General features: G+C 41.7%; 1 pseudogene across 1 annotated transcript; it reads right to left on the reverse strand.

Annotated features, from left to right (window-relative positions):
* Positions 1 to 1,024: 1,024 nt before the first annotated feature.
* On the reverse strand, positions 1,025 to 11,696 carry LOC308511711 (prothymosin alpha-like; annotated as a pseudogene). Its single transcript has 2 exons — positions 11,681 to 11,696; positions 1,025 to 1,373 (listed from the first exon to the last, which is right to left on the reverse strand). The product of its transcript is annotated as a prothymosin alpha-like (transcript).
* Positions 11,697 to 15,323: the final 3,627 nt, after the last annotated feature.

Consider the following 15,323-nt stretch of genomic DNA (forward strand, 5'->3'; position numbering starts at 1 on the left):
GTTTAACCCTTGGAAACACATCTGGATTCTTTCCAGTTTGGGGCTCTTGGAAAAGCTGCTAGGAATATTTGTGTTCAGGTTTTTGTGTAGACATACGTTTTAATTTCTCTGAGGCAAATGACCAAGAGGTGACTGCTGGGTTGAATGGTAAGTGCAAGTTTACTTTGATTAAAACTGCCGTATTCTATGTCATAGTGGCTATACCATTTTACATTCCCATCAGCAGTGTGTGAGTGATCCAGTTTCTTTGCATCTTTGTCAGTATATAGTGTTGTCACTATCTTTTATTTTAGTCATTCTGATAGATGTGTAGTTTGTTGTTGTTTGTTAGAACAACTCAGAAAAGTAAAATTCCCGTTTATTGTGGACAACATTGTTTCACACATACATCAAACAGGCCCCCCCCCCCAAAAAAAATAATAAACAGCAATTTCATAGACAAAAAAAGGGAAAAAAAGAAATCTTTTTATCTTTGGCCTTTTTAACCATCTCATTCAAACCAACGACTTATAATACAGCTATGTACATACACAAAAACTTACTGAAATGCTCGGAATAAGATTGTGTTTTTGTTGTTGTTTTTGCTTTTTTTACAGGGCTTTTTTTCGCCTTTGAGATTATAATGAACAGGGTCTCACCACAAGTAAAGTCAGAAGTAGGCCAGAGAATGCTCCAAAAGCTGGTTTGGTCATCCCAAGATCATTAAAAATGGCTGACCCCTAACAATGTGTACAAAAATATAAAATGTAATTTAAAAATACAAATTTTCCTTTTTAAAGTACTTTCAAGAAAAAAAGCAAGGCCTTGGAATTTTGGTTCTGTTTTCCTCCCCTGTTGCAAATTCACGTTGTGGTTTTGGTTGGGTGGTGGAGAGTGCGTGTCATCTGCAGGTGGTGCTGCCCGAGGTGGGTGGGTAGGCAGGTGGATTGGAGTCTCTACTCGAAGGTGACCACGTTTAGATTCTGAGATGGGAAGTGAAGGGTGAATAGGTCACGGAGGCCTTTAACTTTTCCTTTTTTTGCTGTTAGTCATCTTCATCGGTCTTCTGCTTCTTGGTGTCAACATTGTCATCCTCATCATCTTCAGCTGCCCGTTTGCCTGTAGCTGCCTCAGCCTCCTCATCTTCATCTCCATTCTCTTCCTCACCATCACCTTTCTCTTCCTCCTCCTCCTCCTCCCCTCCTTCTTCCTCTTCTTCATCTACCTCATTGTCAGCCTCCTGCTCCCCATTTTCCTCATTAGTGTTCCCATTAGCAGGTGCATCTCTTCCATTTTCTGCCTCCTCCACAACTTCCTTCTTCTTTAAATGCTTGGTGGTGATCTCGGAGCTGGTGTCCACTGCCTATCTGACATGGTGGGGCATGCCCGTGATCCTATGCAGCAGATTTTTTTAAAGCGAAAGTTGGAGGACTCTGGCGAGAAGCAGCCAGAGTCCGCGGCGGTAAAGGAGGCGCTCGGGGGAGGTGGTTGCAGCGAGCGGAGAGGGAGCCACAGGAACAATGCAAAGATGGCTTTTCAGAGCAGCCAGTGGGACAGATGTGTAGTTTTTTTTTTTTTTAAATATATCTTTATTGATTTCAGAGAAGAAGGGAGAGGGAGAGAAAGAGAAACATCAAGGATGAGAGAGAATCATTGATAGACTGCCTCCTGCACACCCCACGCTGGGGATCACGCCGCAACCCAGGCATGTGCCCTGATCAGGAATCTAACCTGACCTTCTGGTTCATAGGTCCACGCCCAACCACTAAGCGACACTGGCCGGGCTAGATGTGTAGTTTTAATTAACATTTCAATAATGTCTAATGATGCAGACCATCTTTTCATGGGCCTATTTGCCATCTGTATATCTTCACTGAAATGTCTGTGTATGACTTTTGCCCATTTTCTAATTGGATTGTTCTTTCACTGTTGAGTTTGGAAAATTCTTTACATAAGTTAGTTTTGAGAATGCTTTATGTATTCTAGATACCAGTCCTTTGCCAGATATGTAGTTTGGAAGCATTTTCTTTCAGTCTATAGCTTGTCTTTTCACCCTCTTCATATAGGTTTTCATAGAGCAAAGTTTTAAATCTTGGCAAGATTGACTTTATCAATTTTTTTCTTATATGGATCTGGTGTTCAAGTCTAAGAATCCTTTGCCTGGCCCTAAGATTTGAGGATTTTCTCCTGTTTTTTTCTAAAAGTTTTGTGATTTGTCTTATAGTTAAATCAGTTATTATTTTGAGTTAATTTTTATAGCTGATGTAAGGTTTATATCAAAGTTCTTTTTTTGGGGGGGGGGGAGGGTATGGATGTCTAATTGCTCCAGCAGCATTCTTTGAGAAGGCTATCCCTCCACCTTTAAATTGCTTTTTCACCTTGTCAAAAATTATTTGGTTGCATTTGTGTGAGTCTATTTCTGGGCTCTCTATTCTGTTCCACTGATCTGTGTCACTCCTTCCAGCAGTATCACACCGTCTCAATTACTGTAGCTATAGAGTAAGCCTTAAAATTGATTAGAGTCATTCTTCCTACTTTATTCTTTTTTAACAAAATTGTTTTAGCCACTCTATTCTTTTGCCTTTTCATATACATTCTGTAGGTGTGACTATGCCTACAAAAAACCTTGCTGAGATTTTGATAGAAATTGTATTAAATTTAGACCGAGAAACCAAGATGGTGGCATAGGTAAACACCAGAAATTGCTGCCTTGCACAACCACTTCAAAAATACAACTAAAAGACAAAACAAACATCATCCAGAACCATAGGAAGGCTGGATGAGTGGAAATTCTGCAACTAGAAGGAAAGAGAAAAGCATACTGAGACTCAGAGGAGGTGCAGAAGTAAAGTGCACAGCTACAGAGGCACATGAGGAAAGGGCTGGCAACTGAGGATGCAGTTGTCTTTTTCAATCAGGAGGGAGTTACAAGCTCCTGACTGCTCTGAACTCCAGTTCTGGGCGAGTCTCTGGGGACCCAGACTCATACAGGAAGAAACTGGACTGTCTGGCAGCAGGCAGAACTAGAGGGCGGCTTTCTCTCAGAGGTGATTGCAGCAATTACCGTGGGACACTGAGACCCTGGGCCCCTTAGGGCAGGACTGAGGATCAGTCATAGCTGTTTGCTCCGCCCTGTTGATTCCCTGGGACCCTGCCCCACCCAAGCTGTGTGCAGAGGCTTTTGCATATGAATGGCCTGGCCCTTTGGAATCTGAAAATTACTTAACAAACTGAAGTTGGGTCAGAGAGACCCAGAACATCCAAAAGAAGGCCCAAGGCCCCACAGCAGCTTGCATTGCTTCACAGCTGGGCCTCATCTGGGCACCTCCAAATCCCAAACAAAGAAGAGGAATCTGCAGATCTCTTCGTAGCTCCTGCTGGGTAGCCTCAGGAAGAGGCTAAATTAGCACCTCCTTGGAGATCCAAGAGCCAGTGTACCCAGTGGTCAGAGTGGGACCATCCAGATTACAACCCCTCAGATCCATAAGGGACACACTCAGGGGGCAGACTCAGTGAGCAACAAAGCTCCACTGAAGCAAGTCTTGCCCCAGAAGGGTGTCTCCAGCACAGAAGTTATCCCACCGTGAACACAGCTGATTTTCACAGCCAATTGGCCTGGAGATCAATTCCTCCCAGTGATACCAACTACAACCAAGGCTTAACTACAACAATACTGTGCACATAGCCCACAAAGGGGTGCACCAAGTGTGTCCACCTCAGGTAATTGGGGAGGCTGAGCCACTGGGGCCTATAGGACACCTAGCACAGAAAGCCACTCTATCAGCACAGGGAAGCAGCTAAAATGCGGAGACAAAGAAATGGGTCATAAATGACAGAAATGGAGGAAAGCAAACTACTGGATATAGAGTTCAAAACCACACTTTTAAGGTTTTTCAAGAATTTTCTAGAAACCGCCGATAAATTTAGTAAGACCCTCAAAAAAACTGGTGAGACTGCTGATAAATGTAGTGAGACCCTCAAGAAATTTAGTGAGACCCTCGAGGATATGAAAAAGGAACAACTAGAAATTAAGCATACGCTGACTGCAATAAAGAATATTAAACAGAGAAACCAAGATGGCGGCATAGGTAAACACTGGAGTTTGCTGCCTCGAACAACCACTTCAAAAATACAACTAAAAGATGGAACGGACATCATCCAGAACCACAGGAAGGCTGGCTGAGTGGAAGGTCTACAACTAGGAGGAAAGAGAAAAGCATACTGAGACTCAGAGGAGGCACAGTGCTGAAGTAAAATACTAAGGTGTGGAATGCATGCGGAGTGGGCTGGTGGCTGAGGGTGCGGTTGTCATTTTCAATCGGGAGGGAGTCTCAGGCTCTGAGCTCCAGTTCCAGGCAAGTCTCTAGGGACCCAGACTCATACAGGAGAAGCGGGACTGTCTGGCATCGCTCAGAACCCTAGGGCAGCTTTCTCTCTGTGGGGCTTGCAGCGATTACTGGGACACTGAGAAGCAGAGCCTCTGAGGGCAAGACTGAGAGCAGCCATAACTGCTAGCCCCGCCCTGTTGATCCCCTGGGACCATCCCCACCCAAACCCTGCAGGGAGGCTTTTGCTGGATCGCCTCAGGCAAAGGCTAGATTAGCACCTCCCTAGAGATCCAGGAGCCAGGAAGCCCAGAGGTCAGAGTGGGACCATCCAGTTTGCAGCTCTGTGGAACCATAATAGACACACTCAGGGGGCAGACTCAGTGAGCACCAAAGCCCCATTAAAGCAAGTCTACCCCCAGAGGGGTGTCTCCAGCACAGAAGTTCTCCCACTGCAGACACAGCTGATTCTCACAGCCAATTGGCCTGGAGGTCAATTCCTCACAGTGACAACTACAACAATCAAGGCTTAACTACAAGACTGTGCACAAAGCCCACAAGGGGGTGCACCAAGATTGTCTACCTCAGGCAATTGGGACACTTAGCACAGAAAGGCATTCTATCGACACAGTGAAGCATAAAAAATGCTGAGACAAAGAAACAGGACACAAACAACAGAATTGGAGGAAAGCAAACTGTTGGATATAGAGTTCAAAACCACACTTTTAAGGTCTTTAAAGAACTGTCTAGAAGCCGCTGATAAATTTAATAAAGCCCTTGAAAAGACTGGTGAGACCGCCAATAAATGTAGTGAGATCGTCAAGAAGACTGGTGAGACTGCCGAAAAATGTAGTGAGATCTTCAAGAAGACTGGTGAGGCCGCCGATAAATGTAGTGAGATCCTCAAGAAATCTAATGAGACCCTCGATGTTGTGATAAAGAACCAACTAGAAATTAAGCATACACTGACTGAAATAAAGAATATTATATAGACTCCCAATAGCAGACCAGAGGGTTGCAAGAATCAAGTCAAAGATTTGAAATACGAAGAAGCAAAAAACACCCAACCGGAAAAGCAAAATGAAAAAAGAATCCAAAAATATGAAGATGGTGTAAGGAGCCTCTGGGACAGCTTCAAGCGTACCAGTATCTGAATTATAAGGGTGCCAGACGAAGAGAGAGAGCAAGATATTGAAAACCTATTTGAAGAAATAATGACAGAAAACTTCCCCCACCTGGTGAAAGAAATAGACTTCCAAGTCCAGAAAGTGCAGAGAACCCCAAACAAAAGGAATCCAAAGAGGACCACATCAAGACACATCATAATTAAAATGCCAGGAGCAAAAGACAAAGAGAGAATCCTAAAAGCAGCAAGAGAGAGAAAATCAGTTACCTACAAGGGAGTACCCATACGACTGTCAGCTGATTTCTCAACAGAAACTTTGCAGGCCAGAAGGGAGTGGCAAGAAATATTCAAAGTGATGAATAGCAAGAACCTACAACCAAGATTACTTTATCCAGCAAAGCTATCATTCAGAATTGAAGGTCGGATAAAGAGCTTCACAGATAAGAAAAAGCTAAAGGAGTTCATCACCACCAAACCAGTATTATATGAAATGCTGAAAGGTATCCTTTAAGAAGAGGAAGAAGAAGAAAAAGGTAAAGATACAAATTATGAACAACAAATACACATCTATCAACAAGTGAATCTAAAAATCAAGTGAATAAATAATCTGATGAACAGTGTGAACTGGTGATTGTAATAGAATCAGGGATATAGAAAGGGAATGGACTGACTATTCTTGGGGTGGGGGAAGGGGTGTGGGGGTGAGGGAAGAGATTGGACAATAATCATGCACCTATGGATGAGGACAGTGGGTGGGGAGTGAGGGCGGAGGGTGGGGTGGGAACTGGGTGGAGGGGAGTTATGGGGGGGAAAAAAGAGTAACTAATGTGATAATCTGAACAATAAAGATTTAATAAAAAAAAAAGAAAAAAGAATATTAAACAGAGATCCAACAGCAAACTAGAGGATCGCAAGAATCAAGGCAAAGATTTGAAATACAAAGAAGGAAAAAACACCCAACTGGAAAAACAAAAAGAAAAAAGAATCCAAAAATATCAAGATAGTGTAAGGAGCCTCTGGGACAACTTCAAGCAAACCAACATCTGAATTATGGGGTTGCCAGAAGAAGAAAGAGAGGAAGATATTGAAAACCTATTTGAAGAAATAATGACAGAAAACTTCCCATACCTGGTGAAAGAAATAGACTTACAAGTCCAGGAAGCACAGAGAACCCCAAACAAAAGGAATCCAAAGAGGACCACACCAAGACACATCATAATTAAAATGCCAAGAGCAAAAGACAAAGAGAGAATCTTAAAAGCAGCAAGAGCAAAAAAGTCAGTTACCTACAAGGGAGTTCCCATATGAATGTCAGCTGATTTCTCAACAGAAACTTTGCAGGCCAGAAGGGAGTGGCAAGAAATATTCAAAATGATGAATAGCAAGAACCTACAACCAAGATTACTTTTTCCAGCAAAGCTATCATTCAGAATTGAAGGTTGGATAAAGAGCTTCACAGATAAGAAAAAGCTAAAGGAGCTCATCACCACCAAACCAGTATTATATGAAATGCTGAAAGGTATCCTTTAAGAAGAGGAGGAAGAAGAAAAAGGTAAAGATACAAATTATGAACAACAAATACACATCTATCAACAAGTGAATCTAAAAATCAAGTGAATAAATAATCTGATGAACAGAATAAACTGGTGAATATAATAGAATCAGGGGCATAGAAAGGGAGTGGACTGACTATTCTTGGGGGGGAAAGGGGTGTGAGGGGTGCAGGAAGAGACTGGATAAAAATCGTGCACCTATGGATGAGGACAGTGTGTGTGCGGGGGTAAGGGCAGAGTGTGGGGTGGGAACCGGGTGGAGAGGAGCTATGGGGGAAAAAAGAGGAACAACTGTAATAATCTGAACAATAAAGATTTAATAAAAAAACAAAACAAAACAAAATGTAATTTCTTTAATGGTTGTAGGCTATTTAGAATATCTATTTAATCTTGGTAGAGTTTTGGTAGCTTGCAGGTTTTGAGAAGTCCGTTTCTTCCACACTGAATATATAAACCTGAAGTTATTTGTAGTATTCTCTTATTAGCTCTTTAACAGCTGAAGAATCAGTAGTGATATCCTCTGTTTAATTATTGATATTGGTAATTTGTGTTTTTTTCCCTTCTTTTTATTTGTGTCAGTCTTGCTAGAGGTTTGTCAATTTTATTGTTGTTTTTTCCCCCCCTACAGAATCCACTTTTTGTTTCATCAATTTTCTCCAGTTTTCCTGTCTTCAATTTTATTGATTTGATCTCCATTATTTTCCATCTTTCTGCTTGATTTGGGTTTATTTTGCTCCTTTAAAAAATTGTTTTTTTGTTAATCCTCACCTGAGGATATTTTCCCATTGATTTTTAGAGAGAGTGGAAGGGAGAGGTAGAGACACACAGAGAGAGAAACATTTATGTGAGACAGACACATCGATTGGTTGCCTCCCACTCAGGCCCCAGACCAGAACCATGGGCCGACACTCTATCCACTGAGCAAATCGGCTAGGGCTATTTTTTAAAAAATACATATTTTTATTGATTTCAGAGAGGAATGGAGAGGGAAAGAGAGATAGAAACATCAAATATGAGAGAGAATCATTGATAGGCTGCCTCCTGCAAGGCCCCCACTGGGGACTGAGCCTGCAACCAAAGCATGCGCCCTTGACCAGAATTGAACCCTGGACCCTCCAGTCCACAGGCCAATGCTCTACCCACTGAGCAAAACCGGCTAGGGCCAACTAGGGCTATTTTGGTCTTCTTTTATTGGCTCTTGAAGTGGGTATTTAGACTATTGGTTTGAGACATTTCCTCTTTTTCTTTTTTCTCCTCTCTAATAAATGTATTAATATTTATTTTATTAGAAAGCTACTGTTTTAATGCCTTTACCAACAGATATAATGAGCCCTGTTGGAAAAATATCTGTGGTTTCTTATTCTCTTCCCACAAGGGATTAAAGCCATAAGCTTTGGCATCCAAATAACCTTAAGTCAACAATGGTTGACCTAAGAGTGCTACCTGTGGAAAGTCACTTAGCCTTACTCAGCCTCAGTATTCTAGCTGCAGAATGGGGGTGCTAGTGCTTATCTAACTAGGGAAGTTGCCTGGATGAATTCAGTTGTTGGTCTTGATACCAACTGTCCTTTTTGCATTGTTCAGACAGCCTATGATCAAAATAAAAGGTGGCTATTATTAATCCTGTTGCTGGTTCTGTCTGGTTTACACTCAGATGGGTTTCATGTCCTTTCTCTGCTCTGTTCTATGGTCAGTGGGGCTTCCCCTGTGTGGCTGAATTTCCTAGGCTTCCAAGGCAGTTGGCTTCCTATTGGGTTGGCCAAAGGCAAGCACTGGCAGGATATCTTCAGATAGCAAGGAGGAAGGAGACACAGGGCATTTCCCCCTTCCTCTCCTGCAGGTGGCTTCTGGGGCACAGGCTGTGTATCCTCTGTGGCCCCAACTTTTCCCAGACAGATCCATCATGGTTCTAGGTCTTCTGAGTGCACCTGAGCTCTGGTAACACGACCTCTTCTTTTTACTCTTTGGGCAAGAATTGGCAGCAGCTTTCTGCCATATTTAATCTCTGGGTTATCTCAGTATCCTATGTTTGGTCTCAGCATAGCTCTCATCCAGGTAGATAACCTCCTCTATTAGATTCTTTCTGTTTTAAATACTTGGAAGTCTGTCTTGTTTTTTAAAAAAATGTTATTCCATCATATTTTCACATTTTTATTTCAGAGACAAACTTTTTAAAATATATTTTATTGATTTTTTGCAGAGAGGAAGGAAGAGGGATAGAGAGTTAGAAACATTGATGAGAGAGAAACATTGATCAGCTGCCTCCTGCACACCCCCTACTAGGGATGTGCCCGCAACCAAGGTACATTCCCTTGACCGGAATCAAACCTGGGACCCTTCAGTCGGCAGGCTGACCCTCTATCCACTGAGCCAAACCGGTTAGGGTCCTTTCTGTCTTCTTGCTTAGACACAGACTGATACAATCATCATCCCTGAGATTTTTGTGGGCCTTTTTTTTAAAAAATGTGGATCTGATTTCTGACTGCTAATGTATCATGAATTCACTGTGTGGTTTTAGCCAAAGCAACAAATAGCACTTGTGTTCCCAGCTGTAAAACAAAGGTGTTCAGCGTGGCCATCACCAAGGGCCGCTATTGTGCTAGAAGCCTCTTTCCACAGCCTGGACTAATTTTTACCATTAGTCTTAGTAACATGTGTCTGCAGTCCCTTCACCACTGGCTTCTGATAGTGTGGTTTCTCTAGGCTGCTGAGTCAATTATGAAAGAAGTTGGGCTGGAGCCAGGCTGTGGAGAATGAGGAAAGTGGCTGAGCAAGGTGCAGGCAACCTCCTTGGGGAGAACCAACCAGCCAGAGCATCCTCAGACCACGCATACCAGGCCTGACCCATCCCGCAGCCGTGCACCACATGTTTGGAGGAGGTGCTGGCTCTTTCACTCAGCCACCATAGGGCACTTAGCCAGCAGTCTTGCTGGCTCCACGAACATCACAAGCTGAAAAGCCTAGATATGGGGGCACTCCCCTTTCCAAGTTAATTAATATTTCAGCCTCCAGCTGATGCTATTGTGACTATGGGGGGGGAAGCCCCGATTTTCTTTTTCTGTCTTTTCCCTGAGCTTTTTCTTCTCTTCATGTAGAAACATGCCCTTGGGACTCTAATGGAAGGAGCACTGATTCTGATTTAGTTTTCACAGGCCATCATAACAACTAGTGACCACCTGTAACTATAACTACAGCAGCAACAACAACAACAACAATAGCCTTCACTTTCTAAATTCTTTCTTTGTTCCATGTACCTGGTCAGGTACATTCCAATTTAGCACCTCATTTGATCCTCATTAAAACCTAAAAGCTAAATCCCATGTTCCACATTTTCAGCAGAGACTGGCCTTAGGAGTAGTTATGTCATTGCTCAAATGCCTGTCACCTTATCAAAGAGAACTTGCTTGACCACCCTGCCTAAAATTTATCTTGTTCTTCTGCCATTGAGCCCATTCATTGTCGTTTTATCTCAATTACTGTATTATTCATTTCTAAAATTTCTATTTAGTTCTGCTTTAGAGATTCTATTTTGTTGCTGAGTTTCTCTCCCCCCCCCCCCCATGAGTTTTCATAATGTTTGTAATTGCTCATTGAAGTATTTTTTATGACAACTACTTAAAATCTTTGTCAAACAATTCTAACTTCCCTGTCATTTTCATACTGGCATTGACTGTGTTTTCATTGGAGGTGAAAAGTTCTCTGTCCTTGTAATCATGCATGATTTTAATTGAAAACTGGACGTTTCAGGTATTATGTTATGAGACACTGAATCTTATTTTGACATTCTTCATCAGTTGGCTGGAAGGGGGAGGGGCTCACCACCTTATCACTGCTGGGTGGGGGCAGAAGTCCAGGGTCCTCAGTGAGTCTCTGTGGATATCCAAGTGGGGAATGGACTTGACTTCTGTTGTTTCCTCCCTGGCTGTTAGGGGCATGTGTGCTTTGTTGTTGCTTCCCAAGTGGCCTCCACTGACACCACAGGGTGTGCCTCACTGCTAGAAAACGGTGAAAGTCCTGACCCCATTCCCATTGGAAGGGTGAGGAGTGTGGAATTCCAGGCTATCAATGTGGTATCCTCTGACAGCACAGTAGCGGAAGGGACTTCATGCCAGCCTGGTAAGGGTAGAATTATAGCCCCCCCACTTCACACTTTGCTAGCTTAGATGAGCATTGGACCATAGTTTTTCCTGTGGAGTTTGGCTAAAGTAGAGCAGTTATTATCTAAAAATTGTCTGTTTTGCTAGGTTGCCCCTTTCATGGTCTTAGACTAGAGAGAGGGTTTTGATGGGGGCTTTCCCCTTCCCCCTTGATATTTCCAGGTTGCTGGTTCTTCAGCTCCAAATCTGAGATATCTCTTCCATACAGCCTTCCTGTATTCTCTCACCAGCAACTGGTTTTGCCCTCACGTGAAATTCATGGAAGGTTTGCTATCTTCTCCTCCAGGGCTGAAGCTAATTTTATATCCACTATTTTTATGAGATTTCCTTAAAGTAAAGACTACATTATATTCAGCCATACACATACACATTTCTCTTTTTCTATGCAAGCACTTAGTGCTATAAATTTCCCTCTCTACTTTAACAGCATCTCACAAATCTTGATATGTCATATACTTATTTTCATTTAGTTCAATATATTTAAAATTTTTTTCTTTGAAGGGGAAAGATGGCAGGGGAGCAGGTGGAAGTAATACTCACCTCCTCCCAGGACCATATTGAAGTTGCAACTAAATATGAAACAATCAATGTGAATAATCATCTGAAGACTAGCTGAACAGAAAGTCTTATAACTAAGGATGTACTGAGGAACCTGCATTGGGACTGATAGGAAAGGCAGAGACTCAAAAAGGGTTGGATCCGCAACCCCTGAGATGCCACACCACCTGTGAGTCCCAGGTGGGTGATGGCTGGCCTTCATGTATACTGAGAATTTTGCTGAGTGGCCTCAGACCCAGCACTGGTACTGAGTTTCAACCTGTACCAACTTGGTGAACAGCACTCACCCCTTCCCAGTGACTCACTGAGAACCATTTCATGCAACTTATGCACTGCCAGAGGCTCTTCCAGTGACTGAGTCTAACAGAAAGCCAGCAGTTGGAGGCAAGTCTTGGGGTGCCTTGGGCCTTCTACTAACCTGCCCCTGGGCTCAGAGCTGGTGGAAGCCAGCCTTGGTATGCAGCCTGGCTTCTTTAACGTGCACCAAGGCCCAGGAGAGGCAGCCACAAATTGCAAATCACTTGGTAGCTCCAGACAAGTAGCCCAAGTTTGATTATAGGCAGCATCTGACACTGACCTGCACCGGAGTCCCTCCCAAGAGGCCCGGAACCAACACACCCAGTGGTGGGCTTCAGACCACATCAGAGCAGGACCCGATTCTCTTCACAAGTGGCACAGCCAAAGGGAAATGTTGGCAGGTACTAGACCCTGCTGAGTTGAATTCCACTTTGTGTGCTCAGCACCCACATAGCAACTTGTATACAGTGTTTGGAGCTGACTCTCAAAGTCAGCCAGCCTGAAGGTGGAGCCCATGCATGGAGGAGCCAACATGAATCAAGACTCAAGTATAAGAGGTGGGTTCACATAACCCAACACAAGGGAAATTCCTGGAGCACCTTGTTTGGGTGATCAGGCAGAGTGTGCTACTAGCCCTACAGGACACCTACTACATAAGGCCATGATACCAAGACTGGAAGGCATAGCAACTTGGTGAACAGTGACTCTACCTAATACACAGAAATAAATATAGAGAGGCAGCCAAAATTGGGAGACAAAGAAACATGCCCCAAATGAAAGAACAAGAAAAATCCCCAGAAAAAAGAACTAAATGAAATGGAGATAAAACAATGGTTATAAGGAAGTTCAAGGAATTTACATGTTATAAGGGAAGAATGGATGAACTCAGTGAGAAATTAAGCAAAGAGATAGTAAGCATAAAAGAGGACATAGAAACCATAAAAAGAACCAGTCAGAAATGAAGAATACAACCTATGAAATGAATAATACACTAGAAGGAATCCACAGTAGACTAGATGAAGCTGAAGATGGAATCAGTGATTTGGAAGACAAGATAGCAGAAAATACCCAATCAGAGGAGCAAAATGAAAAAAGAATTTAAAAAATGAGGACTCTGAGAAAACAGATAGCATAACAACATCTGAATAATAAAGGTACCAGAAAGAGAAAAGAGAGAGCAAGTGATTGAAATCTTATTTGGAAAAATAATGACTTGAAAACTTCCCTAACCTGCTGAAGGAAAAAGACATACAAATTCAAGAAGTGCAGAGTCCTAAACAAGATGAACCCAAAGAGGACCACACCAAGACACATAATGAAAATGGCAAAGGTTAAAGACAAAGAGAGAATCTTAAAAGCAGTAAGAGAAAAATTTACAAACAAGGGAGTTTTCATAAAACTGTTAGCTGATTTCTAAACAAAAACATTTCAGGCCAGAAGGGATTGGCACAAAATATTCAAAGTGATAAAAAGCAAGGACCACCCGACCAGCATGGCTCAGTGGTTGAGCATTGACCTATGAACCTGGAGGTCATGTTTCAATTCCTGGTCAGGGCACATGCCCAGGTTGTGAGCTCCATCCCTAATAGGGGGTGAGCAGGAGGCAGCCGATCAATGATTCTCTCTCATCATTGATGTTTCTATCTCTCTTTCCCTTCCTCTCTCTGAAATAAATAAAAACATATTTTTTAAAAATCAATAAATTTAAATAATTATAATAATAAAACGGCAATAAATATGTACCTATCAATAATAACTTTAAATGTAAATGGACTAAATACTCCAATAAAAAGACATAGGGTAAATGAATGGATAAGAAAACATCACATATATATATGCTGTCTACTAAAAGACCCATATGAGAATGAAAAACACAGACAAACTGAAAATAAAGGGATGAAAATAGATATTTCATACAAATGGAAATGAAAAATAAGCTGGTGTAGCAATACTTATATCTGACAAAATAGACTTTAAAACAAAGGCTATAGTAGGAGACAAAGAAAAACACTACAAAAGGAGCAATTCAATAAGAGGATATAACTCTGGTAAACATTTATGCATCCAACATAGGAGTACCTAAATATATAAAGCAAATTTTGATGGACATAAAGGAAGAGTTTGACAATAATACAATCATAGTAGGTGATTTAAACACTCCATTGACATCAGAAAATCAACAAGGAAACAGTGGTTTTAAATGTCACACTAGATCAGATGGATTTAATTGATATTTTAAGAACATTTTACCCCAAAGCAGCAGAATATATATTATTTTCAAGTGCACATGGAATATTTTCTAGGATAGACCACATGTTAGGACACAAAACAAGTCTCAATAAATTTAAGAAGATTGAAATCATATCAAGCATTTTCTCTGACTGCAATGGTATAAAACTAGAAATCAATTATAAGGAAAAAAACTGAAAAACATACAAACACATTGAGGCTAAATAGCATGTTACTAAACAATGAATGGGTTAAAAGTAAGATTAAAGGAGAGATCAAAAGATACCTTGAGACAAATATAAATGAAAACACAATAACCCCAAATTTATGGGACACAATGAAAGTAGTCCTAAGAGGGAAATTCATAGCAATATGGCCTACCTTCAGAAACAAGAAAAATACAAATAAACAATCTAACTTTGCACCTAAAGGAATTAGAAAAAGAACAACAAACGAAGCCCAAAGTGAGTGGAAGAAAGGAAATTGTGAATATCAGGTGGAAATAAACAAAATAAAGTCTAAAAAAACAATACAAAAAAAATCAATGAATCTGAGAGCTGATACTTTGAAAAGATGAACAACACTGATAAAACTTTAACCAGACTCATGAAGAAAAAAGAGAGTGAACCCAAATAAATAAAGACAGAAATGAAAGAGAAAAAACAATTGACACCACAGAAATACAATAAAAAAAAAATATTACCGCCCTAGCTGGTTTGGCTCAGTGGATAGAACATCAGCCTTCGGACTGAAGGATCCCAGGTTTGATACTGGTCAAGGGCACATGCCTGGGTTGCGGGCTTGATCCCCAGTAGGGGACGTGAAGGAGGCAGTCAATAAATGATTCTCTTTCATCATTGATGTTTCTATCTCTCTTTCCCTCTCTTTTCCTCTCTTAAATCAATAAAGATATACTAAAAATATTACCTACAGCCTTGGTTGGTATGGCTCAGTGGTAGAGTGTTAACCTGCACACCAAAGGGTCCCAGGTTCCATTCCCAGTGAAGGGTACATATCTGGGTTGTAGGTTGGTTTCCAGGTCCCAGTCGGGGCGCATGCATGAGGCAGCCAATCTCTCTCTCTCTCTCTCTCTCTCTCT

The sequence above is a fragment of the Myotis nattereri genome, assembly GCF_964212035.1.
Source record: "Myotis nattereri genome assembly, chromosome: X".
NCBI classification, from domain to species: domain Eukaryota; kingdom Metazoa; phylum Chordata; class Mammalia; order Chiroptera; family Vespertilionidae; genus Myotis; species Myotis nattereri.